Source organism: Conger conger, chromosome 1 (assembly GCF_963514075.1).
Source record: "Conger conger chromosome 1, fConCon1.1, whole genome shotgun sequence".
Classification (NCBI taxonomy): domain Eukaryota; kingdom Metazoa; phylum Chordata; class Actinopteri; order Anguilliformes; family Congridae; genus Conger; species Conger conger.
In genome coordinates, this window is record NC_083760.1 from 26,836,579 (window position 1) to 26,864,575 (window position 27,997).

At 42.1% G+C, this 27,997-nt stretch overlaps 1 protein-coding gene across 6 annotated transcripts in view; it reads right to left on the reverse strand.

Moving 5' to 3' along the window:
• The window catches only part of LOC133108615 (kelch-like protein 29), a 155,325-nt gene extending 132,095 nt beyond the window's left edge, over positions 1–23,230 (reverse strand). Inside the window, exons 1-3 of one of the 6 annotated variants that reach the window (XM_061218250.1) lie at positions 22,918–23,230; positions 17,364–17,544; positions 8,940–8,997 (exon numbers count right to left, since the gene is read on the reverse strand). The gene's annotated coding sequence lies outside the window, so the exon portion shown is untranslated. Of the gene's footprint in view, positions 1–8,939; positions 9,004–17,363; positions 17,545–22,913 lie in introns of all 6 variants that reach the window. The other 5 variants (XM_061218236.1, XM_061218259.1, XM_061218226.1 and 2 more) reach the window with 5 other exon arrangements.
• Between the last annotated feature and the right edge of the window lie 4,767 nt (positions 23,231–27,997).

Consider the following 27,997-nt stretch of genomic DNA (forward strand, 5'->3'; position numbering starts at 1 on the left):
AATCTGCTAGGCTTTTCAAAGGGATTTATTTGTGCTCATATTTTGGGAGAAATATCTGCCCCGGAGGAGGAGGCACTCGGGGGCAGGGACGGAGAAAATTGGGTTTCCATCTGACGTTAAAAAACAGCCCTCTTTTCCGAATCAGAAAGGTGTTGAAAGGGATTCATCTGAGCCAAAGATTTGGAGGGAGGACTCTCCCCAGAGGTTGAGGTACTTTGGGGGTGGTAATGAGGAGTTGGGTCTCTATCTCAAAGTCTGACGGCATGTAGTAATCACACGGTTCTTTTCAGCTTTCTAGAGCTTTCAGAGACTGTGAATCTTGGGGCTCTCTTTTGGCTTTTACCCAGACAAGTTGTTATGCCAGAGAGTCGTCTCAGCTTAAACACAAGGAGATTTCAAATTGACCTTTACATTTAGTCACCAAGTAGACATTCTTAACCAGAGGGACTAACAATAGTGTGTAGATACAGGTTTAGGCAAGGAACAGTTCTGATGAACTGTTCAATTTTATCAGGGTCATAAGTTAACTAAGTAGTAGTCAATGCATAATCTTGCAGAGTTAAGTACCATAGCGGGTGCAAAGGGGGAAATGGAAAATGTAGTGTTATTAGGAAGCAAATGGGTTGGGGAAAGTTTTCGAACCAAGGTAGAGTTGAAATAGGTTTTTAATCTGATGGGCAGTGACTCTTCAGTCCCGATTGTAGAGAGGAACTCGCTCCACCACCGGGGAGCCAGGGTAGAGAGGAGAGATGTGGTCAGGTCAGGAGGAGGGAGAGGACAGTTTATCGGTTGATTTAGTTCCTCCGAGCCAGGAAATCAATGTAGAAATGTTTGTAGAAGGAAAAAAAATATATATTACAGGTGTAATTTTGTCCTGTACACTGCATAAAGTGTCATTTGATGGCCTCCGCTCATTCTCCCCTTTTCTCTCCTCTCTCTCTCACTCCCAGTCAGCCCAATGCAGTTGAAGCAACCGCTGATTGGAGGGGTGATTGCAGTGCTGATGATCTTGAAGGCCATGCCACCTGCTTCCCCTAACGCACCGGAGTGCAACAATCAGTTAACCCAGCAATAAGGCCCTCTTTCAGGGCCAGAGAACTCCCCCCATCTGAAGCCAAATGCATTATGGCTGAATTGCGTGGATACTTTGAGAATTTTTTATTTTATTTTACAGACTGAATCAAGCATATGCGACTTCTTCGGTTGTAGTAATCTATAAAGGGTGTACAATGTCTATTGTTGTTGTTCATGTACTGGATAAGCCATGTGATGCCTGCAGTTGTTCTGTTTGTATACACTGGATAAAAGGGCTACATTGTTTGTTGGTGTGGTATTCGCTGGATAAAAGGTGCAATGTCTGATGTTTTATATATATATATATATATATATATATATATATATATATATATATATATATATATATATATATATGTATATGTATATGAACAGCACAAAAGGTGTGTGATGTCTGGCACTGTAAGGTATAAATTGGATGAAACGTATGTGATGCCTGCCTCTGTACTGTATACCGGACAAATGGAGAAACGCAGGTGATGTGTACCTACAGTGAAGTAGAATAAACGCAACATGTGGCGGTTGCGCTCACAACCTCCGCTCGACGAATTTAGAGAGAGCAGACCGCAACAGCGAGCCGACCGCGAGCATGACCTACTTCTGGAAAACGCTTCAATAGCATTAGCAAAAAAGCAATTAACCTTTAAGGCAGCTGTCATTTCCTCAGAGTGAGAAGGGCATAAAAATATTTCTCTTAAATTGGTATTGATTTTGTGGTTAAAAAACCCCCAAAAAAACAACAGTATGTACCACAAAGGGGGGGGGGGGGGGGGGGAGTGGAGTGACCTCAAGAGAAAAAGAAAAAAAAATGTTCTGAGACAGAAAAATCGGTACGTACTGAGTCAATGGGCACCAGGCAGAGCTGGAACACATCAAGCGAACATGATGCGCAAATAGGTATAATTTCGCGCCATTAATGAAAAAGACGACGCCAATCCGCCAGCTATCCTGCTGTTACAGCCGAGTATCGGTCCTCCTCGTCTCCTGGGGTGGGGGTTTGGTAGGGTACGGTTTAGTTTCAATTCAATTCAATTTTATTTGTATAGCGTTTTCACAGTACACTGTCAACGCTTTACATAGTAAACAGAAGGGAATACAGGGGCGGCCTGTAGCGTAGTGGTTAAGGTAAAATGACTGGGACATGCAAGGTCGGTGGTTCTAATTCTAAGATCCGCACAGCCGTTGGGCCCCTGAGCAAGGCCCTTAACCCTGCGTCGCTCTGGATAAGAGCGTCTGCCAAATGCCAATAATGTAATGTAATAATGTCATAAAAATGGGAAATATCAGCCCTACGCCCCCAAATAGCACGAGGTAAACGACTCCCTAGTAGGTGAAAAACCCACAAACAGCGGCATGAAAAAAAAAATCCCCAATGGGAAGAAATCTAGAGAGGAACCTGGCTATAGGATGATGCCCATCCTCCGCTGGCCTATAGGTTTAGATGGTAACAGTTCAGGTATTAAGCCAAGCTATTAAGTTTGTGCAGTCCCATTGCCAATTTGCCCATCTGCACAGCACAACAACAGAACACAACTTTGATGGAGCACAAAGACAGGCCCGGCTTGGGTAAACTGTACATGCCTTACACTCATTTGCGGAGACAGAAGGGGTTGTTCTGGCATTACTGAGTATTTGCTTTGCTCTGATCTCCAAAAATGCAACAAACTTTGTGCCCTGAACAGATAAGCAGTCTGGATAAATCAATCTCCAGACATGCAAATAGCCGACAATCCACAGCCATCCAGTCCAAACGAGGCTAGGCACCAAGCCTACCTTACTTCCGTACCTTAGGCTAATACATATAGGCAGCTTGGTCTGATTAGGGATATTAAAGAAAAACATCACACACCAAATTGTGATTTTTTTTTTCTGGCAATTCCTCCTAGCTACATAACATTAACCAATCTACCATCTGACATTTCATCACAAGACAAATGAGCCAATATGCAGCCACGAGTGGGAGGGAGAGAGAGTGAGTGAGTGAGTGAGTGAGCGAGAGAGAGACCTAACATCACACATGCAATACAATCAATCCCACCCTTAACAAACCAACTTTTTTGTTTTTTTACTTAAATGTAATTTCACAAAGATGGTTAAAAAACAATAATAATAATAATAATAATGGCTTTAAACCCACTTTTACCTTCTAATGCTACTGAACGCATGTGATAAATCCTTTTCATGGCAGAGGAAGTTAGGAGAAACTGCCAGGCTCATTATTGCAGGGGACCCCACGTAGCTAAGGAATGAACCTTCAAAAGCTTTCAGGATAAGCTTTTCCCATCTGGAAAGGGGAGTGGAGAGACCCCCCCCTTCCCTCCCCCCCATACGCATATTGGGCTACTTAACCACCTGCACTGCACATGTGCCACTCTAAACAAGCCAGCCCACAGCCTTATGGAAACAACACGTGCATTTACACATAATGTGAAGGCTAGCAATAGCCGGTATTCTGAACCACACACAAACCACAGAAAAAGCGAGACTTTGTGACATTTAAGACTTGTGTTGTGTTGTCTAATTGCACGCTTGGATGTTTCACTTCACGTTTGCTCCTTGTGACACAATAACACATTTATATCAATTACACTCAAATCTGTAAACAAAATCCACACTCTGCTGCAGATAAATAATGTTACAGCACCATGAGGGAGGAAAGAGAAAGAACTATGGCACTAGAGCACATTCACTTCCAAAACATTACATTACTTTACATTATTGGCATTTGGCAGACGCTCTTATCCAGAGAGACGTACAGTTGATTAGACTAAGCAGGAGACAATCCTCTCCTGGAGCAATACAGGGTTAAGGGCCTTGCTCAAGGGCCCATCGGCTGTGCAGATCTTATAGTGGTCTTATAATTGCAGTCATATGTTGGGTACAGTATATTTCCTGAACTGTAATTCAGATTTATTTATTTTTTTACTTAACTCAGCATGGTAACAGTTTATATTCTCACTTTATTGTTGATGTTTTTGTGCAATGGTGTGGTCAATGCAAGGCGACCTCTGCTCTTATCAAAAAAAGCTGAAAACGTCTACTGCAATGCACCCTGATATGGTTGCAGTTCAAATCCCACATAGACTGAGGATCAGCTTAAAGGCCTGACGACCCCATTCTCCACACACAACTTTCTGGCAGTTGACATTGTATCCAGTTTTACCTTGCTTACGAACAGAAAGTAGTTCCAACTAGAAGCTTTTCAACGCATCTTCTGTTCCACAAGCTCCCTTTCAGGGTTAGCTCACCAGCAACCGATACCGTTTCTCTGCTGAAAGCCCTAAACGACACATAACAGAGCGCTTCATTGTACAACATTGATGAAAGTGGTCCGGTCCTTATCAGGAAGAGCACTGTATGGGAGGAAAAGGCACAATTCATTTGAACGGACTGACCTTCCTTTGCCTTCGTGTCACTCCAAAAAGGCACTCCACACAATCTTGAGTCCACCTGCAGCAAACTCCATACCTTTTCATAACCACTTCAGGCTACCGCTACAAAACCCGTCGGGCGGCCGCGTGGAGACAGGGCCGCCTCGTAGCACCGGCTCTGGGGCCGGGTTCACGGCGCGACGGCGGTGCAAAGCGATTTCTGAGCGGGCGGCGAGTTTTCCACGCTCTCTAAGAGCCGTTTTCGGAGACGTTAATGTACTCGCGGAGAGAGAGTGACGGCTCCAAGTCTGACAGCGATAATCTGCCCCAGGTGAATTTGCAGCGTTGACAGCTTGCGCGGAGTTTGACTGAGCCGTGTCGTGGTTCGCTCGCGGTGCGGGGCAGAGGGGCGCCTGCTGTCCGCGAGCCAATCGCGCATTCCTGACAGACGGAGGCGGCGGGTTCCGGATCGAGCGTGACACTCGGTTTCGCAAAGGGCTGGAGAAAACATCATCTTTCAGAGACCACAGGGGACCGCGGTCAATGGAGGTGGTGTAAGCACGCAGTCAGATGAAAAGATAAATCAGACGGCTGTTCTGCACGACACTGGCTGCCCATCACCACCTTGGGTGTCATTATGATATGAGAGAACATGCCTTTACTGAAGTCGTTTTTTTCTTTACCTCAGAAATAACCACCAGCAAAACTGTATTTTTCCCCAAAAGAAAATTATTTTCTTCACCATTTAAACATTATTGGTTAATAACGCACTGGATTCAATTCAGTTAAGAAAGCTAATTCACCAAGTTATGTTTGAGTCAAGAGTCGAAAACAACCTACACGTTTACACTAAGTACACGTTAGTGTAAATTTACAAAGGGGGTTCTGAGCGGAATGTTCTAGAACAGTGGCTTATTTGTCAGGGACAGGTCCCATGGTCCGGTTCATGGATGGTAGCCTCGCAGGGCTTTGCACAAAATGGCTGCTTCACCAAGGGAGGGAAGTTTTCAGTCGGAGGGCCCAAGGTTCATCCATGTTCATCCATGTTCTCCAGAACTGACTATTTTGAATAATTGAACAGCAGTGCAAATACAACCCTGCATCGCACTCGACGCCCGTGCCGGTGACGATAATGTGCCAAGGTGACGATAACGTTTAGATTCAGGCGGATCGGTAGACGGGCCTGGACGACACCCCACCACCAACTCCCCTTCCAGTTTCCTGATCAGCAATAATGCATCACGCCGTCTGTGCTGCCACGCACTCATTTCCGATGCAGGAGAAAGCAAACGCATATACCGAGCGGCCTCAGAAAGGAAAGAACACGCCTCGGGGCTGCACACTGTGCATGTCACCGCACTCGCACCATCCCGGTTACCCACATTTAGCTCTGAAACACATTTCGAGAGGGGGAAATCGCTGCTGCCATAGTACTGTGGGTTCCTTCGCAGTGTCAATTGGCACAAAGAACTCCCAAGAGAAACTCCTCCTACAATGAGGTCAGCGCAGGGAGCAGACACCAGACTCCTCCCTCTGAGAGAAGCTCACAACAGGAAGCAGATATCAGACATAAAGTCATACTGATTATACATTCAGACTTGTGACAGCATTCAGGAGTCGGTCTCGCTGCCCCCTGTGACTGCATTAACGAAAATGTCTTCCAGGTGCTCACATTTCGTATCAGCCTGCATATTTACAATGCGCTTCCGAAAAAGCTGTCCATCTAATTTACCGAAAGCACGTCGACTCTCCCACCGATAATAACGCCAGTAACCACCTGAGAAAATATCTATTGTGCTCTGGCTAGAACAAACTATAACAACCATACAAAAGAACAGTGCAGTTCTTATGTTTAGGCCCTGTAGCCCTGAATACAGCCCTGCAGGTGACTGTAATTATACACAGTAGTAAGGAGCACGCTGTGCATTTGGTTCACAATAATCATGTAGGTGAGATGTCATGGGGGTGTGTCAGTGTGACAGAGTTCTCTCTCTCTTCTGCCTCTCTCACTCTCTCTCGCTCTCTGTCTCCGTCTCCCTCGCTCACTCCGAAAGCTGCAAGGTCCAGGCTCAGATTACAGACAGACCCTGATTGAAAGGCTAAGCTCCATATTTAATACTGTAAGTCCACAAGGGACAGATTAAACAAAGATCATAATCACCAGCGAGATCTCACACCACACACTCCTTCCTGTCCATGACAAAGAGTTCCAGAGGTTGCATTAGCATTACCATGACAACCACTGGGTGTAAATATTCATCGGCAGATGGGGCTCGGAACATTATTTTGGTTCTGAATTATTCGCCGTTATGCATATCTATAGATATTAGAATCACAAACCAGAAGTTGTAACATCGTATGCCTAATGAATATTCATAGCTACCTGTCTGCTGGAGACAATGCTGAGAAAGAATGGCAATCCATCTGTTTGCCAACCCCGATAAATACTCTCTGCTTTAACCCACTCGCTCAGAAGATAAATACTCTCAGCTTTCACTATATACTCAGAAGATATACTGTTAAAAACTATTTAGGACTATGCAGAAGTCATGTAACAGACAAATAACAACATGATATTTGCGTCCCTGAATTCATTTAAAATGCTCAGAAGGTTTGGTTTTATTTTACACAGCTAAATTTGCGACTCGCTAAATTTGGTAAAACAATACGAACAACGTCAATGACCTTTTCGACTTCACTTTGGTGAATGTAATTTCATAAATAAAGAATAAACATTTTTCAGTTGAATGTAAGGAAGATAGCCGCGGCGGCGCACAGCTAAAGTAACGGCGCCTATGGTCGCGGGCAAGGAGAGTCGTTCTCAGGATCAGCAGATCCATCCAGGCCGCCAAGGGACAGGGTGTAGGCAGTGAATCCCTAGCTAACACACGGGCAACTGGAATAAATAGGGTACAATTGGCTACCAAATTGGGAGAAAACGGGAACAAATCCGAAACAAAAAAACAAAATACAAATGAAAAGAGAAAGTAAGGAAAGATTACTATGAGCAAGTTAAGCAATTAGTCTCCAGTTTCGGGAAAATATGAGATCATACATACTAATATACCACGAAGGTGGACTAAATACCAAGCAATACTAAGTAATGGTCCAGTGATCAGGGCCAGGCTCCACCCTAACCCTGAATCTTATACTGCTAAGGATCGCTGGAAGTTTCGCCATTCATGGAGATGACCTGAAGTTGAAGTTGAAGTTATATGATTAGGTAATGGCAGGCCACCCTATCCCTAAATAGAGCAATGATTACAGGAAACCAAGCTCTATTCAGGTTATGGAGGAAAAATATATAGGCCAAACTGTCAAGGAAAGGACCACTGTGATGAGGCACTCTTGCATGCAGCAAGGAGAGAATTCACAATATATAAGTACGGTGCCCTTTCTAAAACAAAGCATCAAGTTATCTGAAATACAGTATACTCTGCCTTTTATATCAAAATTATGCACTTGACACATTCTATGTTGTAATTATAATGTACATACTTCTTGTTCCTGCTGAAACAACTGTGAAGCAAATCATTGTAATCATATGTCTGGGGAAAAATAACTTTATCTGACTGCTGGAAAACAAACAGACAGAAGCACATGTGATTACTTAAAGGTTATCCTTGAAGTATACACAGTCTTCCACAATGTGCAGTCTTCTTTTACCGTGACTGCAGCCAAACACGGATTCCCCCTGTGGCAAATCATTAAACCGCACTCTTGAAAGGTGCTACTAACTTCACAACCAAGCAAAATTTAAATAGTTTTTTGACTATTCATTTGTTTATCGGCCATCTTCATCCGGAACAATTTACGCAGCTCACCATCGCACATATTACCCGTGTACAGCGGCAGGAATTTATTGGAGTGAGTACGACCTGCCGTGCCATCTCTCTGAACGCTCCCAAGAGCTCCGCGTTTCACTGGCACAAATCACACACTGAAGTAAAGGGCTCCGGGGCAATAAAACTGCCACAAACAATCTTAGGCACAGGATGAGCATAAACACTGCGGTAACCTGTAGCGCTCTGTTTACACGACCACACAGCCTGGCTACTACACAAATAACAATCTAATCAGCTGCAACACGACTGCGGCTAGTAGCGTTCCGTTTCTAGGCCTCGGGGCCTTAGACCGCTGCAGTAAATTATTTATTTCAGAAGTACAGAAATGAGTAGAACTTAGCTGAAGACCCCAGCGCAGGGGTCTTTAAAGGCTTTACCAAATCTGGCACGACCATGAGTCTGGCACCAGTACAAATTCGCTAAATAGGAACATCTGGATTTCCAGAGCCGAGACAGGATAAATACAACCCATCAATGCCCATCGGCTTGAGGAAATCCCATGCAATTTGCAAGTCAAACACACATAAGTATGCTAATGTTTTAATCCACTGCTGTTGTACAATGCAGTTACATTTGATGAACCAGATAGCAATCAACGCAACACTTTGGATGGCAGTAAAATGTGCCTGTAATGCACCTGTAGCCTTACCTTACACAGCCCCTGGGGGACACTGCTGAAGCACATCACAACAAGAAGAGGAAGTCCTCTGCTCCTGCCACAACAGAAACAGGTGAATTAGGGAACAGAGTAGGTGAATTAGTGCGCATTAACTTTACTGAAACTAGGGGTGTGAATGGTTAAACAGTTAACCGAAACTGAGTTGTACACATTTACCCAAAATTGCAAACCGAGAATCGATTATTTTTTTCCAGAGCTGAAATGGTAAACTCAGTTTAATTAAATAAATGCCACCAGTGACAAAACGCACAAATTGTTCTGACAATTGAAAGCATATTAACTTCCATCAGGCTAGTCCTAGCAAGTAGCCTTTGGCCATTTCAGGGGGTTAAGAATGGAAACACCACAGGGAATTGAATGCTGTAGTATTATAGTTATCAAAGAATTTCTGTGTGTTTTCAATTTGTAGCTGTTGGTTCACTTAGGGCGTATTGTATGACATTTCTTAAGGTTCACAGAGGATGGTTTATTGTGGACACGCAAATTCAAATTACCAGCAAATTGAACGTACTCTTCCCACTATGCTGTATATAGCATAAAAACAAAAAGCAATACATCATTGGACAAATGCTGCATGCAACATTACTAAGTAGGCAAGTTGAAAAATAAAGCCTATAATATCCATTGGATATTGAAAGCAAAAATTCCATGCTTCAAAAGGACCACATTAATCCTATCAATTGCCCAGCGCTGTATAAAATGCATTGGCAAAGTTTACTGTTACATAAAAATATAAGCCAAATTGTATAGAAATCATTGGTGTAAAAGGCTAGTCAACTATGGTATCTATACTAAATCTCATTTTTATATTTACACGGTTGGATTCCCTGCCTAAAATAGACCAGATTTATTGTGTCGGCACCACGACAGGGTGTTATCATGTGACTGTATATCACACAAATATTGGACATTAACGTGACCACAGGATTTTGAGTACACAACCCTGTCTGTAAAAAATATCTGAATAACAGCAGATTGAGGACATTTCATGCCAATCAAGTCCGGCAGGCAGAAGCCATAGGGATATGGATGAAAAGATGAAGAATTATCATTTTAATCAATGCATTTTTTTTAAATGACACGATCGACCAGCATGCCTGGACGTACCCTACACGGCTTTAATTACAGACTGCTGGACGTCAATGTAAATCCTTAATTCGGCCATTAGGCTATTATCTGACTTACAATGTTGACACTTAAATGAAACTATTTTAAGATGTCCCAAAATAAAGTTTTAAAATGCAATTACATTTTTGTCAGTAGGCTAGTCGAGTTATGACCCCCAGCAGTCATAAGCAGTATCAGTTACACGGTTAACCGTTTTCAAAATGGGATGGTAACCGATTACAAAAACTGATGGTTTGTTACACCCGAACTGAAACCCAGTGTGTGTCAGACAGAGAGAAAGAGAGAATTAGAGCGAGAGAGAGGGCGAATTAGAGAGAGAGCTAATGAGAGAAAAAGAGCGATTGAGACCTGAAGGGGCACAAAATGTTCAGATTCAAGCACAATGGCTATCCAATCAAAAGCAAGTCAGCGTCTGCAAATTGAACTCTTTCCAGGCCTTTACAACCAAGATGCAATTAAGTATGCAATTTAATGCTGATTGTTTAGGAATTGGCCTTCAGTGGCTCAGACGTGGGTCACGTGTGGGGTGATGGAGAAGGTGCAGAGGACATTTTCTTGTGAGAGGAGCAGCCATGCAGAATCAGACTGAAAAACCGGGTAGCGCACAGGGCTTGAGAGTGCCAGGAACGTTAGACGCACAACGACAAACCATTGCAGCCTCAAAGCAAAACATTATCCAACCACTCAAAGCGTTCACCTTCTGACACCAATTATTGAAAAACATAACTCATTTTCCACAACTTTCAACATTCAACTCCAGGAAGACAGATAAAAGACCAGACCACATAAAAAACATAATCACACTCGGTCAATTGTGCCATTATAATTATACTACTACACCCTGGCTGTTATACATACTAAACTTCCAAAGACGTGATCATGTTACATATTGAGAGAATTTTTTTGTGCCTTTGATGGGAGCTGGACAATTTTTGTTCCTTTGAAAGAACTGTTAACTGCAATATGTTCACACAGACGGACGACATACTTCAGCTCAAGCCTTCCTCAGAAATTCAGAACATGCAAGTGTCCAACATCACATGGTCTCAACTCTAACATCCCAACACAAGTTGCTACAAATGATCAATCAGTAATCCGTTTGAATGCATTATATTTGTTTACGTGCACAGAGACCAGGGATCAGCTGGAATCCGGAGAACTGCTGGTTTTCCACCCTCCCTTTACCTGGGGGTGAGGTGTGAAGATAGTCTGTCCAATCAGTACCACTAATTTCCCAGGAGAAAAGAAAACCAGGGCTGGTTTTGGCCTCAAGGGCCAGAATTGATGATCCCTGATATAGACATACTCTGGAGCAATTAAACATGCTCAGTGTAATAATATACAATAGATTTCCTCTGTATACAGTTCAGGAAAACCCGTCTTACTGAGAAATTAATCATTTCCGGCATGCTTTCCCTTTCTTCTTTGAAAAAAAAAAATCCTCATTTATGCCTCAAGCTTGTTTCTCAGCTTTTTCTAATGTTCATAGCCCATATACAATTATTATATTCCTTCCGAGCCTGAAGTAAGCCTCTATTAACCTTCGACAATACCATCTTAAAATCGTCTATCGGAGCTATACTCTGTTGAACAAGGAGCATTTCTAAGGGATACATTTCCCCCAAAATACAGGAATGTAAAAATTTTAATAGGAACAGTTCCGGAACAAAAATGTGTGGGAGGTTGGGGATTTTGAGGGGTACAAATGTGTTGAAAATGAAGGGAGACAAATGAAAATTGGAGTCGGGGGGTGGGGTGGGGTGGGTAAAGAAATGGGCTACTTTAGGGAATATTTAGAGAAGAAAAATCTAAAGCATCAGACAACTCTGGCTTTGACATGGCATCAGTGAAGAGCGTCGGACAGTGCTAGCGCGAGCCCTCCACGCTGTCACTCACGGAGGCAAGAAGCAGGCCGAACCACCGCACCCTACCACGTCTCCCCGTCTCACGACCGCCAGTTTCTCGAGCCCGTCAGGAGCCGCAGAAGCCGTTCTCGCCCGACCATTAGCGAGGAATCGGCAGGAGCCGCAAATGAAGCATTTTAATTAAGTAACCTGCTTGTGGGAGGCAGTTTGGGATTGTTTTAATCAAATTCTCCTTTACACTTGCATTTTCTTTTTCATTCCCCCCCGACCCCACCCATCGCCAAGGTCACATTAGGATAAATTACTGAATCATACGATGTAGCAGAGGGTATTAATATCCAGCACTTACATGAGGATAATCTTCCAAACAGTGTCCATTAAAAGTACCTTTCCAACTTACTAACTGCGGCTCTAAAACGGTGACTCAGTGACTCAAACACGCTCAGCGGTGTGCTAACCGTACTCCGGGAGTTGTACAGAGCCGCGCACTTTCCTTTATTGTGTTGCTTTTCCAATCAAACAGCCAGGAAAATCAAAGAAAATGCATTCCGCTGCTCGCCCAATTCCCCGTATGAATAAACTATCAGACCTGTGCCGCTAAGCAAAAGCATCGTCCTCAATATAACCAGGACACCGTTAAAACTCTCGGCACCAACTCCTGTGATAAATCACTCCCCTGATTGCCCACCTACCTACTTACAGGCAGACTAAGGCATTTTTTGTTATCATTTGTTATCGCATTCTTCTTGATCAGTGAGCTTTCCCCACATCAGAGACCAACTGAACCCCAACGCGATAGGAGTTGGCTAAATTTTAATTACAAGACAGGCTCCTCCGACTAAATGCGGCAGTTAACGAAAAGACCCACTGCTAAGTAGCACATTCGTTTTCAGATTACCAGCCATTACCATTTATTTTTGCATATTCTGCCGTTTTGATGTCATTTTAATTAAATACTCCCCATTTTATTCCAGTTTAAAAAAAACAAAAAAGCACCCAAGAGAAATGGTTTATGAGTTCTATAAGAAAATCTGCACTTTGTTCACAAATGTTTTAGCCATACTGGCCTTATTGTCATTTGGTCTCGCTTGCAAAAGAGGATTTAAATCTTATCAAGGCCTTGTAAAAGAAAGGTTATAATAATATGCATGTGAATGAGAAAGATACTTGCATTCCTCCATCGCAGGAAAATCTCTGTAATTTTCTGAATATTGCAATAAGCAAGCGTGCATTGGCATCACTTCTGTAATATCCAGGTTGGTTTATAACCTTGCCCTCCCAGGCAATACCCATCATATACCTCTAACTGCAGAGAGAGCCAGGGCTATACTTTAGCTTGCAGTGCCAACTGCATTTCTGAGTAACCAAATGTGTCCTGTTACATGGCTGTGGTGACATCACCATTTTGCTCACTTTGCCGCATTTATGTTTGTTCAGCTATTTAGCAGGTGCTGCTAACCAAAAAAAAGGGTACATTTATTGTGCAAGATATTTTGCTGAAGCAATTCTGTACCTTCCTCAAGGTTACAACGGCAGTGCCTACAACTTGAACCTGCAACCTGAATTGCAAACCCAGTTATGCAACACTGCACTGCCACCCTAATGTAGCTTGACTCGCTTAGCCAAGGCGTAGGTTTGGCATATGGTTCTGCAGTTCACCTTCACGGAGCAGAATGGTGTTTAAATTCAGGTTCACGTCAGAACACTGTAGCGCAAGGGAAGTAAAAACAAGATCTATAATAATATACATATTGATATATGGAAAATTGAAGTATGGGTAAGAGAAGCACTGTTGAGCTGATGCGAGGGATTTTTAATTCTTCAGTTTCTCTTTACTAACGTTTTCAGAGTAAAACCTGCCCCATTTCCAAAAGCAGTTGGAGATGGAGACCCTGCTGAGAACTGGAGGCATCTATTGGCGAAGGGGGGAGCGTTACAGAATGAGAATGGGTCATAACGGAGGGATGTGTGTGTGTGTGTGTGTGTGTATGTGTGTGTGTGAGAAAGAGAGAATCAGACAGTGGATCTCTGCGGCTGAAAACTCATCAGGGCCTAATGATGACCTGCCAGAACAGTAATGGTTCCATTTCACAGATTGGATTGCAGATTAAGACAGAATCATACATGTAAGCTCTACTGCAAATACCAGGACCCAGTATTTACTAGCATAAGAGCTACAATTACAGATCAGTGTCCTGTGTGAAATGTCCAATTTTGTATCAGCTTCTTCTCTGAATGCCTAAAAAATGACACATTTACATCTTTAGGTTACAGTAGGGTGAAAGAATTGGGGCACCCCTGGTTTAAATGCCTGTAAATGAATCTGTACGTGATCGAAAGCAAACCTGAACTCTAATGGTAGTTAAACATGAGATCGTTCTGCAAATTTTAAAGCAAGATTGCTTTTTATTTAAATTTTTTACGTATATATGGTTTATACGGTTCATACATCAAATAAAAAAGGGAAAGAGCCCTGTGCAAAAATTTGGGAACCCAAAAGCATGGAGGTGTATCCCTTATGCTTTGGGGCTGTGGGACAGCTGGGGGCACAGGAAATATTGTATGAGTGAAAGGAAGATTCAACCAAATATCAAGACATTCTAGAAGCTAATGTTTGAAAGTCAGCCCAAATTATTGCTCACCACTGTACTTTCCAGTGCACCATGTTATCACACACACAAATGTACATTTTTAAACTGAGAGCCTTCAGCTGTGGGCCTATATACCGGATCATCGCATCGTCTGTTTGATCAGAAGTTTGAGACCACAGCTTGCTGTTTTGCATTAGCATTCGCAATTGTATCTGTGCGCCAAATGCTTAAAGGTACAATAGGTAATTTTGGACTTCTAATGGTCAATAGAGGAATAGCAGCAACACCTTCAAACCACAACACTGTTTTTCCCACCGCCTTCTCTGTGAGTGGCAATTAGAACCAATTTCCAACCAACGAGCTTGAATTATTGTACAGTTATACAATGTTTTGGTACAGAGTGTCGGGCCGTCAACTTTATATTTTAAAACCCGAATTTAAGGACTATAAACACAGGCAGAGGGTGAGTCAACATGTCAGTGAGCCTTTTTCAATGATAGGAAGGGATTTACAATGGTCTTGTAACAGTGTTTTAACACAAACATCTTACCTTATTAAACATTATTACCTTTAAATGGGTGTAATCAGCATAATTTGTGTCATTCAATACCCAAGTCAAATGGCACTTGATGGAGCTTCAACAGCACCCTTACAATAAGTTTGCACATTTTAACAGATACAGCACACCATAGAAGGATACGTGTAAGCATATAGTTAGCATTTCTGTAACTTGTGGAGATTAGACAACAAAACCGGTAACCGGTAAACAACATCCAGAGTGGGACAATGCTATTGTGTTCTTGAGCAAAGTACTTGACCTGGACCGCTACGGTAAATATGCAGCTAGATAAATGGACAGTGTCAAATAGAAGACCTATCACGCTGACATCTGCCAAGAAGAAACCCAGAGGTTATTTATCATACCCTTTCCAAAAAATAAATGATTGTTGTGCTCTAAAAAATGACCAAATCCAGGAATCAATGAGATACAAGACTACTCCTCCTCTGCCGAGTTCCCCCACAGTTAAATGAATTGCTGTTGGATAGCCTGCTGCCAACTAATCGCCCATTTGTGGGTGGAACTGAAATTGATGAGTTTGGGAAAATGTGAATTGTGCATAGGTCAGCGGCAACTGTGCACAAACCTACAAGACAACAGTGTGAAGGTCAGCAGACCCTGGATGGTTAGCCGGTCCAGAAAACCCAGAAAACTTTGGTCTCCGCAGCGGGGTTAAGGCTTAGAGGAAGCCAAGCCTTATTATTCTTGGCAAGGTCGCTTGGGGTCCACAAACTCCCCTGCGCGTTATTCTAGTTAATGTAGAGATGGATGACATTGGAAACAGGAACACCTGGTACAGCACAAACCCTACACTCATTAACTTGCTGCCAGTCCTCCCCTACTTTACAGCATAACCTTCACCATTAGCTCCTGTGTGACACATCGCGCTCCCATGGTGCATAACAGTTTGAGCAACTCCAGGTCTTACTAAAAGGTTAATACTGCATAGCCGTATAGCCAGTCCAGTGCTTCTAGTAAAACCCTTACTGGCTCAAGCTGCTATGTATGGGAGTTATATTACTGGTCCTGTGATGCTATCCACAGTCACACATTACATATAATTCATTACAAAACACTACATTTCTGCCTTCAAACAGCACACAGATTACACACAATCCATTTATACAGCTAGCTGTTTTACTGGAGCAATTCAGGGTAAGTTCCTTGCTCAAGAGCTACACTGGCACCCTCTGACATAAACTAGCCTCCGAGGGGAGTTCTGTTTTGGCCATTAAACTGAATGTAAAATATAAAACAAAGAGGCAGTTGTGCTATATATGCGGACCCATCCAAATCCAAACATAGGCAGAATGGAAGACTCATCAGTACTTCTAGTTCACTGGGCTAGTCTGTTATGGGCCAAAAACTTTCCAAAATGTTTATATCCAGCAACTCAATGTCCAAGTTTATCTTTTGAAAATGTTTTCCACTCACATGGAGGCCAGCCACTATATTGCCCCTGACAGTCCACAAAGCACTGCAATTTTGGTATTCAATATGGAGAGAATTATTCTTTGTATTTTCCCCCTCTAATATGTACAAAATGGTAATTTCCTTATGCGGGATTATACACTGCAAGAGCATGTTTAAATTGTCCAGGCATTTTAATCTATTTCACACAGGCGCACAGAGAGGAGATGGAAAATCAGAATCTGTTCTGCACAAGTACACTTCAACTGATGCAACATTTTCAAATATTCAGCATATGCTGTAGGTACATTTAAAATGGCGGTACAGTGTTGTTCATCAATGTTCGCATAGGATGCAGACACAGTGATGAAGTGCAGTAATGTTTCCTCTGACATTCACATGACAGTTACATGAAAAAACACAGAAAACAACCCCTGTGACCTCACACACATAAAGGTCAGAGAAAGCCAGAGAACGCATTCAATTCCCTACAGAGGTCTCTACCCTGAATATAAATGATACTATTCACCCCCAAAATACTATAATCTCTTTTCTGCACATTATAATTTCCTTTTATCCTCTTATAATTTACATAACCTTCTCACATTTTAAATATCACGCAGGGCTGCTACCCTGTATCCAAAAATCACTTCTATGTTGCTCTCCCTCACAGGGCAGTGCTCCTGATAGCGATGACATCCTCTTCACAAACTGCACGCGGTACATTTCTCCAACTACTCCATCCAAGCTGGAAACTAACTGCATTACTTTCTTTTTCACCGACTTCTAACCCTTACGATTTTTTCGTTTGGGAATTGTATTAGTCGGTCTGTGCCATTACCGCAATGTCCTTCGTCGACAGGAGAGAGCTCAGCCTTGCCAAGCAGTGCTGCTTCCCACGCCGCAGTCCACCAGCTGAGCTGTGCAGTCACTGTGCCAGAGGAGCGCGTTCAGTCACAGTTGGACATGGGCAGACTGCAGTCGAAGGAGAGTTTGTCTGTATCGGCGCTCTCGCTAAAAAGCTACTGGGAGAGAACGGGCAGGGATAGGATACACACTCAGTGAGCAATTTATTAGGTAGACCTGTACACCAGCTTGTTAATGCAAATATTTAATCAGTCATTCATGTGGCAGCAATTAAACGCATAAAAGCATGGAGACGTGGTCAAGAGGTACAGCTGTTGTTCAGACCAAGTGTCAGATTGGTGGTGTTAGACAGGGTGGTTTGACTATCTCAGTAATTGCTGATCTCCTGTGATATTCACACACAACAGGCTCAGAGGATGGTGTGAAAAACAAAAAACATCTAGTGAGCAGCTGTTCTGCAGGAAGAAACACACGAGGAAAAGGGCCAGACTGGTCAAAGCTGACAGTAATGCAAATAGCCACACTGTTCTGCATACCACTCTTGAAATGCATCTCTGAATTCACAACGCATCAAACCTCTAAGTGGATAGGCTATGGCAGCAGGACAAGTAAAAAAAATAAGTCTAACATACCTAATAAAGTGCTCACTAAGTGCACACTCAGTAACCACTTCATTAGGCAGACCTGTACACCAGCTCATTAATGCAAATATGTAATCAGCCAATCATGTGGCAGCAACTCAATGCATAAAAGCATGCAGACATGCATTTGGAATAGCTCCCTATTCCCTATATAGTGCATTATTTAGAGGATCGGCCATTTCATAGAGTGACAGAATTTTGGGCATTAAATTTGACACCCTACATAGTTCGACATCCCTCTACATACAATATTCTCCTCAATGCACCGCAAAATGCAGGGTACAAATGATGTACAAACGATGTACACTATTGATCACTGGAGAGATTGTTTGTCAAGATGGCGACGGCTGAGCCTGCTGCACTGGTCAACAAATGTAAGGCTGGCAGAACAAGCCAAAGCAAACAAAAATAGCAACCACAACTTTTTTGTTTAATTGTTTATTTGCTATTAATCACAGTAGCTGTAGTACATAACGAGACAGGAAAACCCTTGTTTAAAATGGGAAATAATAACACCATTTCTTGCTTGCTCACCGAGCCACTGACAGCTGTCACGCAAGCGCTACGCGTTGCTAAGTAACCTGCTCAGAATCGATCCTGTCCTAAATGGTCTTCTCTACTCTCCAATAAATCCCTATCCAGTGCTCTACGTAGTCTTCCCTATGTAGTATATAGGGAGGGAGCGAATTAGTGAGCCATTCCAAACACGTCCATGGTCAAGTGGTTCTGCTGCTGTGCAGACCAAACCACAGAACGAGGAAGAAATGAGATCCAAGTAACTTTGACCTTGGAATGGTTGGTGGTGCCAGACAGGGTGGTTTGAGTATCTCAGAAACAGCTGAACTCTTAGGATTTTCACACACAAGAGTCTCAAGAGTTTACAGAGAATGGTGCAAAAAAAAAAAAACTAAAGCAGCAGCAGTTCTGTGGGTGAAAACACCTTGTTAATGAGAGGTCAGAGGAGAATGCTCAGACTGGTTCAAGTTGCCAGTAACGCAGTAAATAACCATGCCTTACAACAGTGTTGCATAGAACCTTGAAATGGATGGGCTACAGTAGCAGAAGACCAATAAGTCTTAAAAAAATAAATACCGAATAAAGCGGTCACTGAGTGTAAAATTTGGGGCGATATTGGCTCAGGCGGTAAGAGCAGTCGTGTGGCAGTCGGTTGCTGGCTGGATTCCCACCCCGGGTGTGTCGAATTGTCCCTGAGCAAGACACCTGACCCCTAAAAAAAAAATCCTCCTGACGAGCTGGTTGGTGCCTTGCATGGCAGCCAATCGCTATTGGTGTGCGAGTGAGTGCATGTGTGTATGAAAGGGCGAATGATAAGCTTTCATTCTACAGTGCTTTGGATAAAGGCGCTATATAAATGCCAACCATTTACCATTTACAATCGACCATTACGATCTGGGGACATAAAAAAAACATTTCAATCGGAAAGACCATAATCAACTAAAGTCTATCTGATAAGGTGATAAAGTCTATCTGATAAATGCCTGGGCTTTTTCATTTGGCTCAGTTATTGTATCGAGTTGCCCCCAGAGCAGATGCTCATCAGCCCCACAGTGCAGTGAGTTTACTCGATATCAGCACTACAGACCGCTACAGCGCAGACACACAGGAAGAACCAACAAGGGCATGGGAAAGGACAGCTTGAACACACCGTCATCTGTTTTGTTGAAATACTAACTATATCCACACCATAATATCAGTTCCTTTCGTTCTATAAATACCTACGGTAATGGATATATCTTCGGTTGTACAGCTAACAGTGCCAGGAGGAGCCGGCGGATAGAAAGGATGTCCTGGGAGCTGGAGGTTTGTGTGCATGTGACTGCACATGTGTCCATGTGCGGCTCTGTGCAAGCACGCTCCGACGCGTGTGCGCCGCGTAAGCATATTATGTGTATGTGCATAAACGCTCGGTGAGAATTAATCATAAAATCTCATCAATACGCATTTGCAAATGCCCAGAACTGAAATTGCAGATATTAACTCCACTGATGGAGTGCCATAGAAATGAACCTGCTCGTTGTGCCCGGCGCGTCAGAGGAGTGAAGCAATCAGGCGCCTACAGTTGGAGACTTGTCATTTATTTCGAAAGAGGAACATTATTTCTCCCAGGCCTAAGACGCTAAAGCACACAATAACACAAAGCCCTGCCGGCTGTCATTTATGGTAAATGATGCAAGCATACTGCATTAATTAAATGCATTATTAATATTCCGAGCATAGTTTGGTTAAGACAATTATACGATAAAACATAATTAGATATGCTACTTTCAGCTTTATGTAACCATTAATTAATAATGAAAAAAAAATGCAGAGCCGGCTCGAGGATTTTGGTGGCCCTAAACAAAAATGAACTGGGGGGGGGAGACAATTGCAAACCGAGGGGGTGAGGGGGGTGCGGTGTCAGTAATCGCTGACTGGTGCACAGACAATAGCACTGAAGAAGCTATTTGAACCTAGTGAACGCTGCACAATTAAACATTTAAACACAAAAAAACCCACTTAAACCCTGAATTGTGTGGCCCATGGATGGTTGCAGTCCTAAACAACTGCCATAGAATGTTTATGCCAGCAGCCAGCTCTGAAAAAAATGTAACTTTCATAAGAAACAAATTCCATTTCAGAATCTACACTTCTATAAAACAAGTCCTGGAAGAATGTGGAGCACCAGCAAAGAGCTTTAAATCAGTTTTCCCCAGACATAATGCTACCAATAGTGAGAACGACACACAAAATGGGGGATTGGCATGCAGGATTTTTTGCTGCAGGGCTATGATGGCAAAAGCAGTTTTTAAAATATAAAATGGAAGAAAATGAAAGTGAGAGCTAGGTGCAGTGTGAATGTGTTCCGGGTGATGCTTTTGTCCGAATCCTCCCACTCTTTGGTCTTTTCGCACTAGACTCGCTGTCACGGTCTGTCCTGTCCTTTATTAAAGTCAAGCACAAAATGCAGTTCTCAGTCTCATTCTCACTGTTACGTACACCTTTTTTCCTTGTCATGAACACATTCCCAAATCTTAGACTCTACTGTTAATGCTTAACTCCTTCTGCATTACTCTACACATCATGAGGATTTTCAGGCAACCCCACATTTCTTACCGGAGAACCCCAAGATCTCTAATCCAAGAGCTAGGAAAATGAAAGACTTCAGAAAAGCCTTCCTGCACAATCCACGATTTCTATATTTGCACTGAATGCCACAGTCCTGAATATGCCGGATTTCAGTGTCAATGGAACACACCCATGAACTCCCATTGGTCTGTTCAGTCTGCATGACAAGCTCTTAATTGCGTGGGGGGCTCTTCATTGATAAGTCCTCCTGCTAAGACTACAGATTTGCCATGTGTTCTCCCAAATTTACTGTGGGAACACAGTCATTTCGAAGAATAACTGCAGTTCCACTGTAGTTGTAATGATGATACTTATTGCAGTTACCACAGTATGATGCAATATTTTGGACAGTTTTAATTGCAGTATTATAGTGCAGTTTCACTACTTCGTGTGCAGTACTCATTAAGTTAAACTTGTTTTTCTTTTGTACTGCACTGTACTACAGTACAACGTCACAGTAGCTGCACTAATTTTTTAAGGGGTAAAATGGTTATAAATTTGTCTGTACTTGTACGCCACTTGCTTTACTGCAGGGAATGTACACTAAGGAGGACAGCTCCTCTTATAAACAAAAAGAGCTCAACAAAAACCGATTAAAGGGGCCAAAAGTCACGTTGATTAACTATGTCTTCTTTAAACACATTCTTGTTTAAAAGATATGGATGTGCCGCTGTGAAACAACCGTTTTGACTTTAGAGAGGTTTGATACAATAAATTATTCTGTCGTGAGCAACCACAGCTTGCAGTCTGTTGAAGTTATCATTTCGTATACAAATATGAGTACATGTTAACGTCACCTTAAATGTATGTGCACAGAATGCTTGTACTTTGCTTATTAGTAGTAGGAATACAACTTTATATCCGCTTAAAACATCAAAACTAGCTAAGGCGCACAAATGACATTACAAGCACATAGCTACAGGAAAATTCTCCTGCCTACAGCTAAGTATGAAAGTAAAGCTGGTGCACGCAAACAGCCTTTTGTCTTGACACTTACGGTGCATGCCGGATAACTTCCAGCTGACATATTCCTCAATTGGATTATCATTATTATTATTGCATAGGCAAGCTGAATATGCACGATCAAACCATTACGAAAATTGCTTGGTTATTGTTGCTTGTTACAGTCCAATATAGCTACAGCATAAAATAAAATGTAATACAAATCACGGAAGAATTATGTCACAGTAAATGGTGTTGAGAATGACCGGAAATTAATGCATACGGTTGAACTACTCCGCCATTCAATTGCCCAAATTATAAAAAGACGAGGAATTAGTTTAATATATTGGGTTTTATACATACAGAAAACGGTTCATGCTTTGTTTTCATATTTAAAAAATATATGCATCTAAAATTGTGTCTATATAAAAAAAGTGACAACCATAGTGGAACACATCTTAGACGTTGACGTATATACGTATATTATCGCTAATGGGATGAGATAGACGGCGTTTAAATAAATGTCACTTTTGTAACAATGTTACAAATCATTAACAATGTCACGATGCATAAGAGCAAGCTTTAGAGCGGGACGATACTCCCTTTCACCCCCAAATGTTTAGACTCGAGCGCTTGCGCACAACGGGCGCGCACCACACACGGTCTACCATGCACAAGGGATGTCAATTCACACAGCTTTTACAGACGCACACATTTGGTCACTGGTCTCCATTTGTGCTATCGTTTCACATGCGCGAATATGTAGCTGCTATTACCACCGCTTGCATGTCAGCGTGTTGCACGCATGTCCTTACCTACCTGGCCGCGGCAAAGCTGAAGCCCAATGTTTGTCCTTGTTTTTCAACGGCGCTTTAACTAGAATTCTCTCCTTCACAAGAAAAACGCTATTATTTCACTCCATACTGGAGAAAAAGTATGGTGCTAGCTCCGAACAGTAGCGCCTTTGTGGTCTACGAGGTGGCGTCTATGAATTGATAGAAGTACTTCGCTACTGCAAAGCGCTGTCCGTGTTGTGAACAGGAGCTGGTGGATGCCATAGATCGGCTCTTTATTCCCTGTTTGACTGGATTCGCTACTCCAGCGAGAGCGGCTGCTGTAGTCCCGCTCCGCTCCTCCCCTTTCAGTCCTGCTGTGCACAGAGCGGCACAGCGCCGTCTGTTGGACACAATCGAGATTCCCGTCCGACGTCACTCCGGTACTTGCCTAAAGGCTTGGACAACTATTACTCGATGCAAAAGGTGATTACGCTGCTGCGTCGAACTTAGAAAACATAACCGTCTTGTCTCTCTTTAAGCAGTTCAAGTTTATATCAGATGCACCATCAAGGGGTGCTATGACCTTTTTTGTAAAATAGCAGCCCAGATAACTGTGAGGGCACTTTTATATCATAGTATATAAATTAAAGGCCAATATATTTTGATTAGAAATAATAATAGTTTATCAGAGATTGATATGATTAAGACAACTCCGGAAATTTAATTCCATTGGGTTATACACGATATACAGACACTTGCAGGCTACTTCTCCACAGTGTGAGAAATATTACATAGATACAACTATACAATATACAAAAATATTTCATGAGTACACATCCAATGTCACTGAGAAATGTGTGTTGGCAATCTGCAATGGAACCACTTTAACATTTATTAAATCAGTCTGTTAGCTTTACAATTTCATGGGAAGACCTTCAATTGAATCAAACTGAACAGACCCCCTTCACCACAGTAACATCTTTTAATATTTTATAAACCAAGATTCTGCAGAGTAACAAAATATTGCTTATCAAAATATTATTTTTTGTGAAAATCCATATCCACAAAACAATAGCTTAAAGGATTTAATTAAACTCTTTTCAACGCAGATGTAAATATTTATATACCTATAATACCTATTGAACACCAGAACAGGACAAAAAGCTAGTAATCTTTATTCAATTACTTAAACCTTTCTAAATGCCTAATAATGAATCAGTGCAAACATCTCTGACATATCTTTCTGTTTTATCCTTATTTTTGGTTGTTTTTTTGTTTCAAGTCAAAGCTGTTAATCACTTACATTGTCATGTTTAGTGAATGTTTCTTCCCATTTGTGATTCGTTGCAGTGGTGGAAAGCAATGCACAATGAGGTGATAATTCAGCAACTCCAAGGACGCGTGGATGTATTGTCAGCCGTAAGAGAACATTGAACACCAAGAATGCACACAACCTCCTATGAGAAAGGTATGTACAGAACAGGGACATACTGTGAAAAAGGATTAGCCTATGGTTTTATGAGCAGCACGTTAATATTTTAAACAAACACAAAAAATATAGTAGTTACTGTATGCCTATGAAATATCTGCATTGCAATCTACACTCAGTGTGCATTTTATTAGGTATTTATTGGACTTCTCCTGCTGTACCAGTCTGGCCATTCTCCTCTGACGTCTCTTCTTAACAAGGCGTTTCTGTCTGCAGAACTGCTGTTCACTGGATTTTTAATTTGTTTGTTTTTTGCACCATTCTTTGCAAACTCTAGAGACTAGTGTGCATGAAAATCCCTGGAGATCAGTAGTTTCTGAGATACTCAAACCACCCTGTCTGGCACCAACAATCATTCCACAGTCAAAATCACTTAGATCACATTTTGTCCCCATTCTGATGGTTGATGTGAACATTAACTGAAGCTTTTGACCCATATCTACATGATTATATACATTGCACTGCTGCCACACAATTGGCTGACTAGATAATCACATGAATAAGCAGCTGTAATAAAGTAAAAATGTTCCTAATAAAGTGCTCGGTGAGTGTATATCCTACAAGACGTTTTTATGTTATTGATATCCGTGTTACCGCATGCAATATTTACCATAGCATTTCAACAGACCACTGCACATCATCTGTATGTTTTTACAGCGTTGAAATGCTTCAGGCAGTAACACATGCAATATTGTGCAGGGCAATTCCGAGCCACAGAATTATTATTGTCCTTGTCAGTATTATTGTTGTACATTGAGCATATTTGACATTTTTTATTGTGCAAAGGTAATAAAGTGGTTGCAGCAGAGCATAGTAATTGGGTCAATATAAAGAATTATGCCTATTCTTACTTTGCAGCTTTGCAGCTTTCCTTAAAACACCATGTTTATGATTCATGGCTTTTAGAGACTACCCAAAACATTTCACTACCCATTTAATTTCTCAACATCAAAGATTTTTACGTGAACAAATAAGGTCTCTGTACAACCTTTAATGCAGATGGAAAAATCTCTTCCTCGGTGGGTGGAAAAATACATTATTTCCACGTAATTTAGTCAAGTCTAAAAATTCCCCCTCTGCACAGCTCAAGCCAGAGTAGCATTTAGCTGTGATCAGCTTCAAACCGCTTCTTGTGACGAGCATTAGCTGCAATTAGAAAACCGTGCCGTCTGAACTATTTTAAGCTTTGCGGTGGATGTAAGGTGCAGCGGAGAGGATAATTGCGTATTGACAAAGAGGCCAGTAAGGGAAAACACGAGGTGGATCGACTCTCCCCAATTTACTCTGACAGTTTGAGGTTCTGATTATACTCTTTCTGACCAGCCTTATAATTTCAGAATCCTTAACAAAATAGGTGACATACAAGTGAAGTGTTAAACAAAGGAGTATTGTCGGAAAATCACAGGCCTCTGCATGCGGTCCCTGCTGCGGAGTCCCATTGGTCGATATTCCCATTTATCTTTCTTCCTCATTCACCCCTTACATGATCCGTACAGCAGAACGGATAGCGCGTTGCACTATGGAATCGTTCAATCCCCAGGAACATGTCAAGTGTTGGATAAGTTATCAATACTGTCAATACTGCTTAAAGCTGCAGCAGAGAGCAAATTAATGCTAACATATAGTCACACTCAAGGACACATACTGTACAGGTATTCACACACACACACACACACACTTGCACGCACATACACATGCATGCACACCCAAACAAACGCACACACATACATACACACATACACACACACACTTTCACATACCTTCAGTCTTGTGGAGGGACTCATCAAGGTACTTAAATCTTTTAATTGGTACACTGTTTTTAGCCTTGCAGAATAACTGAAGCAATGGCTGCCATGTCAAACTCATTAAATAAATGAGCCTAGTGGCTTAAGTGTCCACCCAAACCCAGGAAGGCAGCAGGTTCCATATAATGGCTGACTTGTTGGAGGGACTTTAATAATATTACTATTGCCTCTCTGTGAGGGACTCTGTGGTACAGATGAACTGGAATAAATGAATAGGACAGAATAATGACTTTTTGTCTGCAAGAGGGAAATTGTCCCTGACAGAGATTTAGAACAAAAAATTGGAACTTTCATCACTGTATCACAATTGGCTATGTTAGAACACAAACAAACTGTACAAAAGCACACTCAATCATGTCAACGGAATGGTAAAGGCAATGGCTCCTACAAAACAATGACAAACTGTTTCTGCCAACTCAAATTATACACTGTATTTTTATTTTGGTAAATGTGGATGTGGTTCATGTTTATTGAAAGCGAAAATTTAGTGAACGTTTTGTTCTTTTGTGGGAGAGTTTAATGGGTACTATGACTCATAAGCTTGACAAATATCTGTTTTAATACATTGCATTACCGCCCTTCACTCCCCCACTGCACCCACTCACTCGCTAACTTCCAAACTGGATCACTCATTCACTCAAACGCTCACTCGTGCATTTCCTCAATCAAACTCACTTGTTCACTCATTTAGTACAGTGCAGAGATACCCCAGGAAGCAGCGAGACCCTCCTTGACCGAATTCAGCAACTCAAATCCACGAGGGCTATATTACATGCAAGTTTTTTATTTTATTGCCACCAGTTATCCTGCCTCATTTAGCTAATTAGCTACATATACAGTACCAACATCAGTTCACTCATGGACTAGGCCAAGGTAAAATGTTTTACATGGGGGCATGAGAATAATTTTCCGCTGCCGTTTATGAGCTTATCAAGAAATGTGTCTGAAGTCTACAGAAGTCAGATCTGGAAATGATCAGGCTAATGCATTCAGTAAGAGCAGAAGTTGGCATGAAATCCCAGAACAGACACAGTCCTCCTAGCCCTCCCCCTGTTCCATGAGCTGGAGGTGCCTGAACCCCAGGAGGTGCCAACGACTGCCCGTTCCCCGTAGTTCCTTTCCCAGAGGACATCGCTGCCGTAGCAACGCTGCAGTGGCCATGAAATTTGGACAATGTTTAAGCCAATTACTGCTTACCTCTGGTGCTGACAGCTAAAGGCTCTCCGGTCACAGGAATAGAGGACCGTTTGTGTTGAACACACTGGAGGCATGACTCCTTCCACCCTCCAGAAACATTGTTTCCATCGTTCCTCAGTTCTCCTATCTACCAGTGTTCGCAGTAATAAATTGCCTCCTCTGTGAATTAAACCTCTTTTCGGCATCCTGTTTCATGGTGTTATTAAGAAAACAAACTTAATTTGACACCTTGCATCTGACAAGGGAATGAGATAATTTCTGGGGATATTCATAATTTCAGTATGACAGTTAAAGCTGCCTGTGCCATTTCCTGTTGCCCTCACTCACCGACATGCACTCAGTATGTACTGTACGTATGGCCTCCCACGCACACATGAACAAACACAGCCAGCTCACACTATTATCGAACCACATACCCACCCACAGATGTAGAGACACATGCACTACATCCATATACAGTGCCATGACAAAGTATTTGCCCCATTTCTGATTTCCTCTATTATTGCATATTTGTCATACTCAATCTTTAGACAAAATGTAATAAAATGTAATAATAGCTGAACTGAACAAGAGTTCATGCTTGAAAGGATTTGTCTGCATAGAAGAGTGAGCTAAAAATCCTGCACTGTGAT